Raw genomic sequence first — 8285 nt, forward strand, 5'->3', positions numbered from 1 at the left:
ATGTATGTTCTTGTGCTTGTTTTTAGTGTTTTCACTGATTACTAATCTTTTACCTTTTTACTTTTACTTTTCTAAAATCAGATGGTGGTCTTTTACAAAAATGATAGGACAGATGTGGGGAAACTCACACAAGAAGACAATCCAGAAGAGGAGGAGGAGGATGAAGCGAGGGAATGGGTTCCTAAGGTGGGCAGGAAAAATCCAGCAGAGTTTCTTCTCCTGCAGTTAAAGATGTAAGTGTTTTGTTTCCACACATCCATGAAAAATGAGTAAAATATATATTTTTCTGTTCTAATAACAGTCTGTGAGCTCATCTGAAGATGATGGGACAGATGACTGGAAACCCACACAGGATGAATCTGAAGGCTATTCAGAAGAGGAGGAAGAACAAGAACGTAAAAGGATTCCTAAGGTAGCCATGAAAAACAAAACTGGGTGTCCTGTGCCACAAAGAGATGTGAAATTCATCCTCAGTTTCAGTGCTTCCACAATCAATCCATCAAAAATGACCAAACATATTGTTGTCTTCTCTGAAAACAGATGGTGGCAGCATCTGAAGAGGATGGGACACATGATAGCAGACCCACACAAGATGAATCTAAAGATGATTCAAAGGATGAAGCAGAACATTTGGGACAAATGATTCACAAAGTGGCCATGGAAAAGGTAAAATTTGTCCTCTGTTTCAGTGCATTCAACAAAATATGTCTTTGTATTCTTCTGCGTCAGATGGTCAGCTCATATGAAATATGCAAGGAGTAAAGGTATTGAAGGTACATGAGTTTAAATACCTGGAGTCAAGCATCCAAAGCAACAAGCAGTGCAAAAGGCCAGGCAGGGGATGGCAGGGCTCAAGATGCTAAGATTTTGTTTGGGAGTGACCAGAATGGAGAAGATTAGAAATGAGTGCATCAGAGAGACAGCTCATGTTGAGCGGTTTGGAGACAAAGTTAGAGAGGCAAAGCTGACATGATTTGGACATATGTAGAAGAGGCATAGTGAATATATTGTTCCATATGGAGTTGCCAGGCAGGAGGGAAAGAGCAAGCCCTTAGAGGGAGTTCAAGGATATAGTGATGGAGGATATAGATAGGGTTGGTATGAACGAGGAGGCGGCTATGGATAGAATAAGATGGAGGCAGATGATCCACTGTAGTGACCCCTAAAGGGAGGAGCCAGAAGAAGAAGAAGAACTCAGCTTATTCGAAGAGGATGGAACATGATGGGAAACCTCCACCAGATAAATTCAAAGACAATTCAGAAAAGATGTGTTTGAGGAAGAGGTGAGTTAGCTGCAGTCCATTTTAGTGAGGTCATGAGGAGGAGTAGAAAGCTGCAGTAAATCTAATGATCGTGCTCGTGTATGTATAATACCAGCAGTGAGTTCTGAGGACTTGGACGGTCCAAAAACTATTTGCTAACAAATCAGCACAGGCACTTATAGTGGTGCACTATTACAAAATGCTTTTACTCACAAATAGGGGGCTAAAGTTCATTCCTTGCAGTTTGATTTGTTTCTAAAACAATCAATACCAACATGAAACTGGTTTATAATTTTTTTCTTGTTCTTGCATTTCTTTTTTTTTTTTTTTTATTAAAGTTTTTGCATCGACTTTTACAAAAGATAAATTGAACAATATGCCGTTTTCTTTTTAAAGAACATAAAGCAATATAAAACATACATTCCCACCTCATGATTATAGCAGTACCAGTGGGTGTACAAACAGAAAAAGGAAAAAGTCCAATCTAATAATACTAGTAACAAACCCAAGGGTACAAGACAACAGTTCCTGAGTGTACAAAGGAGATGTGGAGAGTATCCAGAACCCACACCCCCACACAGACACATAAAAACCAAAACACACAAAAAAAAAAAAAAAAAAAAAAAAACCACAGATGATAAGTGGTCAGCTTAGTGATAGGGATAAGTCAATTCTGTTAGAGAAAACAAAATATGTATAAAGTAGTTAAATAAATACTAGGGCGCAGGCACAATAGAATCCATATACTTAAACTTAGGCCTCTTACTTAAACATAAGATAAGAAAAAAATAAAATATGATAGAGTCTGAGCTGGCTAATTGGGAGCATTGCGAGACCGCAAAGTCTGAACATGGTCAAAAAAGGGTTGCCAGGTCTTAAAAAATTTGGCCGTAGACCCGCGTAGGGTGAATTTAATCTTTTCGAGTTTGCTAAAGTGCAAAACGTCTCTGATCCAGATTTCCCAGGATGGGACGGAAGGGGACTTCCAACATAACAATATTCTGCGTCTTGCCAATAAGGTGAAAAATGCTACCAGATCCGCTTGAGGCGTCGGCAAGGCAACTGAATCAGGAAGAACCCCAAACAAAGCAGTTAAGGGCACAGGTTGGAGGGTTAGCTGGGTGATCTTAGATAAAATCAAGAAAATATTAATCCAGTATTGTTTGAGGGATGAACATGACCAAAACATATGCATTAAAGAGGCAGGTGTTTGATGACAACGGTCGCAATCAGGGCTAAGATTGGGGTATATTTGAGCTAGTCTGGCCTTAGTCCAATGTATACGGTGCAGAATCTTACATTGAATCAGCCCGTGTTTGGCACAGAATGAGGAGCCATGGACCCGGTAAAGAATTTTATCCCAAGAGTCATCCTGAATCACACACCCCAGATCCTGCTCCCATGCCAATTTAATAGCCGAGATTGAAGAATTGCCAAAGGAGCATATTCTCCCATACAAACAGGAGATCAGGCCCTGTAATGAAGGGGGAGGCGATAGAAGGTTATCAAAGTCATGATAAGAAGGTCTAGATGGAAACTGAGAGGATTTCTCCTTAACAAAACTCCGGATTTGTAAATAGCGAAAAAAGTGACTTTTTGGAAGGCCAAATTTCAATGAGAGCTGTTCAAAGGAGGCAAATGTATTCTGAATGTACAGATCAGAAAAAGACCTAATACCCAAAGAGGCCCACAAATAAAAAGCACCATCAGCTAACGAAGGCTGAAAAGAGGGATTTTTCACAATGGGTGATTGAAGGGGAAAAAAGGTCAACTTAAAGTAACGACGAAATTGATACCATATTTTCAAGGTAACTTTGACAATAGAGTTATTATAAGAACCTGCACTCGGAGGCTGCTTTTGGGCATAAATCAGGGCTGGTAAAGAGGCTGAGACACAGGAAGAAGTCTCCAAACTGAGCCAGGCCGGGGCATTATTCGTGTCCTCCCCCTGTAGCCAATACCTGAGAATACGAATATTACATGCCCAATAATAGAACATAAAGTTTGGTAAAGCCATCCCCCCCATCTTTTTCGGTCTTTGAAGATATGTCTTGCGTATTCTGGGGTTTTTTTTGTTCCAGATGAACCCAGATAGAATCTTGTCTAATTTAACAAAAAAGGAAATTGGAATAAATACAGGGACACACTGAAAAAGAAAAGAAAATCTGGGGAGGATATTCATTTTAATTGTATTTATGCGCCCTGCTACAGACAGATGGAGTAGAGACCATCTGTCCAAATCCTGCCTAACTTTCTCCACAAGTGGGTCGAAATTAAGCTTGAAAAGAGCATGAAAATGACTTGTAATTTTAACCCCTAAATATGTGAAGTTGTCTGATACAACTCGAAAAGGCAGTGCTGTGCACTGATATTTCTGTGCAGCAGCATTCAGGGGAAACAGTTCGCTATTAGCAAGATTCAGTTTATAGCCAGAAATAAGGCTAAACTGTTCAAGTATTGAAAGTACCAAAGGGAATGAGGATGCTGGCTCTGAGATATAAAGAAGCAAGTCATCTGCATATAAGGAGACTCTTTGTTCTATACCATTTCTAAAAACCCCGGTGATACCTGGGTTTGATCTTAGCGATATGGCTAGGGGCTCAATTACGATTGCAAATAGCAATGGCGACATAGGACAGCCCTGCCTAGTCCCCCTAAACAGGGGAAAGAAGTCAGAGCATGTGCCATTTGTTTTGACAGCGGCAAGCGGGGAAGTATAAAGAAGTTTCAACCAGGAGATGAATATTTTACCAAAGCCGAATTTATCTAAAACATAAAAGAGGTATCCCCACTCTACCCTGTCAAAAGCCTTCTCAGCATCTAAACTGATCCCAAACTCAGGGCTGTTGGAGTCTGAGGGATTGTAAAGGACATTAAACAAACGTCTAAGGTTAGAGAAGGCGTATCTCCCTTTAATAAAGCCTGTTTGGTCCAGATTGATTAGAGATGGTAAGACTGCTTCTACACGCCTCGCTAGAAGTTTAGCAAGGATTTTATAATCCACATTTAACAAAGAAATGGGACGGTATGAGCCACATTGTAGTGGATCCTTATCCTTTTTTAGGATCAGGGATATAGATGCCTGCAGTAGAGAGGGTGGGAGGGATCCAACTTCCAGTGAGTGCTTATACATATTTATCATGAGCGGAGCCAGTTTAGGCATGAATTTACGATAGAACTCAACCGGAAACCCGTCCTGTCCGGGACACTTAGAACACTGCAGTTTGCTGATAGCTTGCATGATCTCTTCTACAGTTACTGGTCCCTCCAGCTGGAGGCTGTGTGTCTGATCGATTGATGGGAGCTTAAGATGATTGAAAAATGAGTCCAAAGCCTCCGTACTAAATGCACACTCAGACGCATAGAGAGATGAATAAAAGTCTCGAAATTGGTCATTAATTATTCTAGGATCCATAGAGACACCACTTAATGTCTGAATCCGAGGAATGGAGTGTGCAGCTGCTGCACTACGGAGCTGATGAGAGAGCAGTTTACTGGCCTTATCCCCATATTCATACTGGGAGTACTGACATTTCAGCAACATCTCTTCAGCCCGAGCAGAGGACAGGTGATCAAACTCAGTCTGCAAAGACAGCCTATCATTATAGACCTCTGGTGCCGGGCAAACGGCATACAACTCGTCTAATTGCGATATGCGTATTATGAGCTCGGACAATTTTGCTTTCCTTTGGTTTGCCTCAAAACCAGCATAAGATATAATATGTCCCCTGATAAAAGCCTTAAATGTTTCCCACAAAATAGAGGGTGATATTCCGGGTGTAGTATTTGTCTCTATAAATAAGTCTATCTTGGAATTCAGAAATGTGGTGAACTTATCGTCTGACAGCGAGCGTGTATTCAAACGCCATGGAGCTGGCGGAGAACATTGGCCCACTGCCAAATCTAGAGTCAACGGAGCATGATCTGAAATGACAATAGCACTATGAGAGCAAGAGCGAATCTGTGAAGTAAGTCGACTGTCCAGTAGGAAGTAATCAATACGAGTGTATGTATGATGAACAGGGGAGAAAAAGGTGTATTCTCTACGTGTAGGGTTGAGGAAACGCCAGGCATCAATAACAGAGAATTCTTTAAGGAACGTATTAATAATTTTGGAAGAGTTGGATTGCCTACCAGGCTTATTTGAGGATCGATCCAGCGGCCCGAGCCAGCAATTAAAATCGCCACCAAGAACCAAATAGTGGGAAGAGAAATCAGAAATTTTAGTGAAAAGAATACTAAGAAAATTTGGATCGTCCCAATTGGGAGCATAAACATTGGCAAAAATAAATTTAGTGTTCCAAATACTACCACTCACAATAATGAATCTACCATTCTGGTCCGCTATAACCTTAGAAGAAACAAATGGCACTGATTTGTGTATTAAAATAGCAGCACCACGAACTTTGGAATTAAATGTAGAGTGATAGAGTTGACCCACCCACCCCTTGCGAAGTCTAAAATGATCTGAAATTTTTAGGTGTGTTTCTTGTAAGAACACAACCTGGGCGCCCAAAAATTGCAAATGATGAAGGACCTTGCTCCTTTTAATAGGTTGGTTCAGGCCTTTACAATTCCAGCTACAGAACTTAAATGAGTAACCTGCTTGTTGATTATTAATATTTAATTGCGGTGCCATATTAAAACATAGGTTGAGAAAAGCCACAGCTGACCAATGAAAAACACGCAAAAAACAAAATCAGTGTACAGAACAGTACAACATAAAAACAAAAAACACCCAAACTTCCCCCTAAATGCTGAAGCATCTTCCCTAACAAGATGCGCGCACCCCTCGCTAAACACACCCCTGAGCACTTCCTCCCAACCATTCGAAGTCCCAGTTGAGTTTAAGCTCCGTGCATTACAAGGCAAAGACAAATCAAGGATTATATGAGAGTATATTAGAACGAGACACATCCTAAAAAAAAAAAAAAAAAAATTATTTCAAAGAAATTAAGCAAGATGGACATATCAGCCCATGGACTAAGACACTTATGTACCCTGAGAGGCTGGGCCCCCCAGGATCTTATTGGCAAAGTCCGTGGCAGACGCAGGATCAGTAAACTTACGTATAACTCCATCTGGAAGTGTCACCCTCAGTTCCGCAGGGTAGAACAGGCAGAACTTGATCCCAGGACAGGAATGCAGAAGGCGCTTGACACCAGTAAACTGTGAACGCTTTTTAGCCACTGCAGGTGTAAAGTCTGGAAAAATGGAAATCCTTCTGCCCTGGTAAAGTAGAGGAGAATTTGCCCCTGCAAGACGTAGCAGCTGTTCCTTGACATGGAAGTAATGGACTCTAATGAGAAGTGGGCGAGGAGGCGTTCCCTCTCTGGGCTTTGACCCAAGGGACCTGTGAACCCGATCTAACAAGGGTGCTTCATTCAGTTTCAGAAGATCTTGCAGGAGATGGGAAATAAACTCCCTAGGGTTGGAAGACTCCAAACCCTCGGGGATGCCAACAAGGCGAATATTGTTACGCCTTGATCTTCCTTCTAGATCCTCACATTTAGCTTGGAGTTGTCTGACCTCCTCCGTTAGGACCTTTACAGCAGATTGAAGAGAAGTCAGGTCGTCACTGCAGGTTGTAGCTGAAAGCTCCAAATCTTTAATGGTAGTCCCTTGAGCATTAACGGTGGCCTGTAGGGTGGTTATAGCAGCTTTAAACTCAGCCTTCACAGATGATATTTCTGACCGCAGTGTATGGGTAACCGTGTCAATCTTGCATTCAAGCTTGTCGCAGATGTCCCGTTTCAGAGCCTCCAATGCTCTGGTAAATGTGGCTTCACCGAGCGGTGCGCCCGCACCCTGCTCGTAGCTGCTCTCTGTGATAGCCGCGTCACGTTGGGATTCGCGGCCCAGCTCCGGGCTCTGAGAACCACCCGCGCCGGCTTGACCCCGTTTTCGACGGTGCTCCCTCTTATCTGCCATTGTACAAAAAGAAAAATGAAGAGCAAATGGTGAGGCTTTTAGTGGGAGAACTTGATTGCCCGGACGCAACTGCTACGGTCACCACAGCCAACCAGGAAAGAAGCTCCTACGGCCTTTCCCAGAAGTTGTCAAAAGTAGGTTTCCCGACCTCAGAGAGTGAAAAAATAAAAAAAATAAATAAACGAGCGGATGCTCGGCGGCAAGAACGGTTATTTAGAGCCTACAGGGCTGATATAGTAAATGCGGATGCGTCTTAAACCAATATTTTTGTCATTGCTTTGCGGAGCCCCGGGAGACACGTCTTCACACCATAGTCTTCTTGCATTTCTGTGTGTTATATGTACAGGACAGAGAAACGGCGATGAGCTCATTACGATTACAGCACCAAATTCCAGTTGTTACATAACAAATCTGAACATTACATCTAGATGAGCTAAAGTAACCTTGTTTTTCTTTGTCAATCATCATTTTTCAGATGCAGCAGGCCTATGTAAGCCAAGACAAAGCAATGACTGTGAATAAGAGTTCAGAAAAAAGGGTGATTCACCAAACCAGATGCTTGAAGAGGCTCACTTTTCATCAATCAACTCTCTTTGAAGACACCATACCCAGATCTGGTAACTGGAAACCAGCAGCTGTAGTAAAAATACACAAGTTCAAAGAACTTTAAGGTGAAGTGGTATTTATTTATTTCTCATTTGGTCTTAGATAACAACAAGAAAGACCAAAGTGGAATGTCATCTGCAGCAATAATAACCTCAGGTAAATATTAACATTATATTGCACAATATGAACAATGTTAAGTTAATGAGTAAGTAAATGATTATTTTCTTAAAATAAAGAACAACTGGAGGAGAAAGAGATACAAGAAGAGTCTCTGGAGAAGATGAAGAGTGAAGACAAAGTAGGAGAGAGAAAAGAAAAAGTACAGCAGGAGCCTCTTAAGAAGATGAAGAGTGAAGCCAAAGTAAGAGAGAGAAAAGAAAAAGTGCAGCAGGAACCTCTGGAGAAGATGAAGAGTGAAGCCAAAGTAAGAGAGAGAAAAGAAAAAGTACAGCAGGAGCCTCTGGAGAAGATGAGTGGCAAAAGGAA

At 41.6% G+C, this 8285-nt stretch overlaps 1 long non-coding RNA gene across 1 annotated transcript; it reads left to right on the forward strand.

Annotated features, from left to right (window-relative positions):
* Positions 1–245: 245 nt before the first annotated feature.
* LOC146606790 (uncharacterized) lies at positions 246–7756 on the forward strand. The gene is made up of 3 exons (XR_014905386.1): positions 246–412; positions 541–666; positions 7669–7756. It is a non-coding gene; the product is annotated as an uncharacterized LOC146606790 (long non-coding RNA).
* The last annotated feature ends 529 nt before the right edge of the window (positions 7757–8285 follow it).

This window comes from Diplotaxodon limnothrissa, unplaced genomic scaffold (assembly GCF_057381915.1).
Source record: "Diplotaxodon limnothrissa isolate DT_005_m unplaced genomic scaffold, D_limnothrissa_male_GT1.1 unmapped_scaffold_7, whole genome shotgun sequence".
Classification (NCBI taxonomy): Eukaryota; Metazoa; Chordata; class Actinopteri; order Cichliformes; family Cichlidae; genus Diplotaxodon; species Diplotaxodon limnothrissa.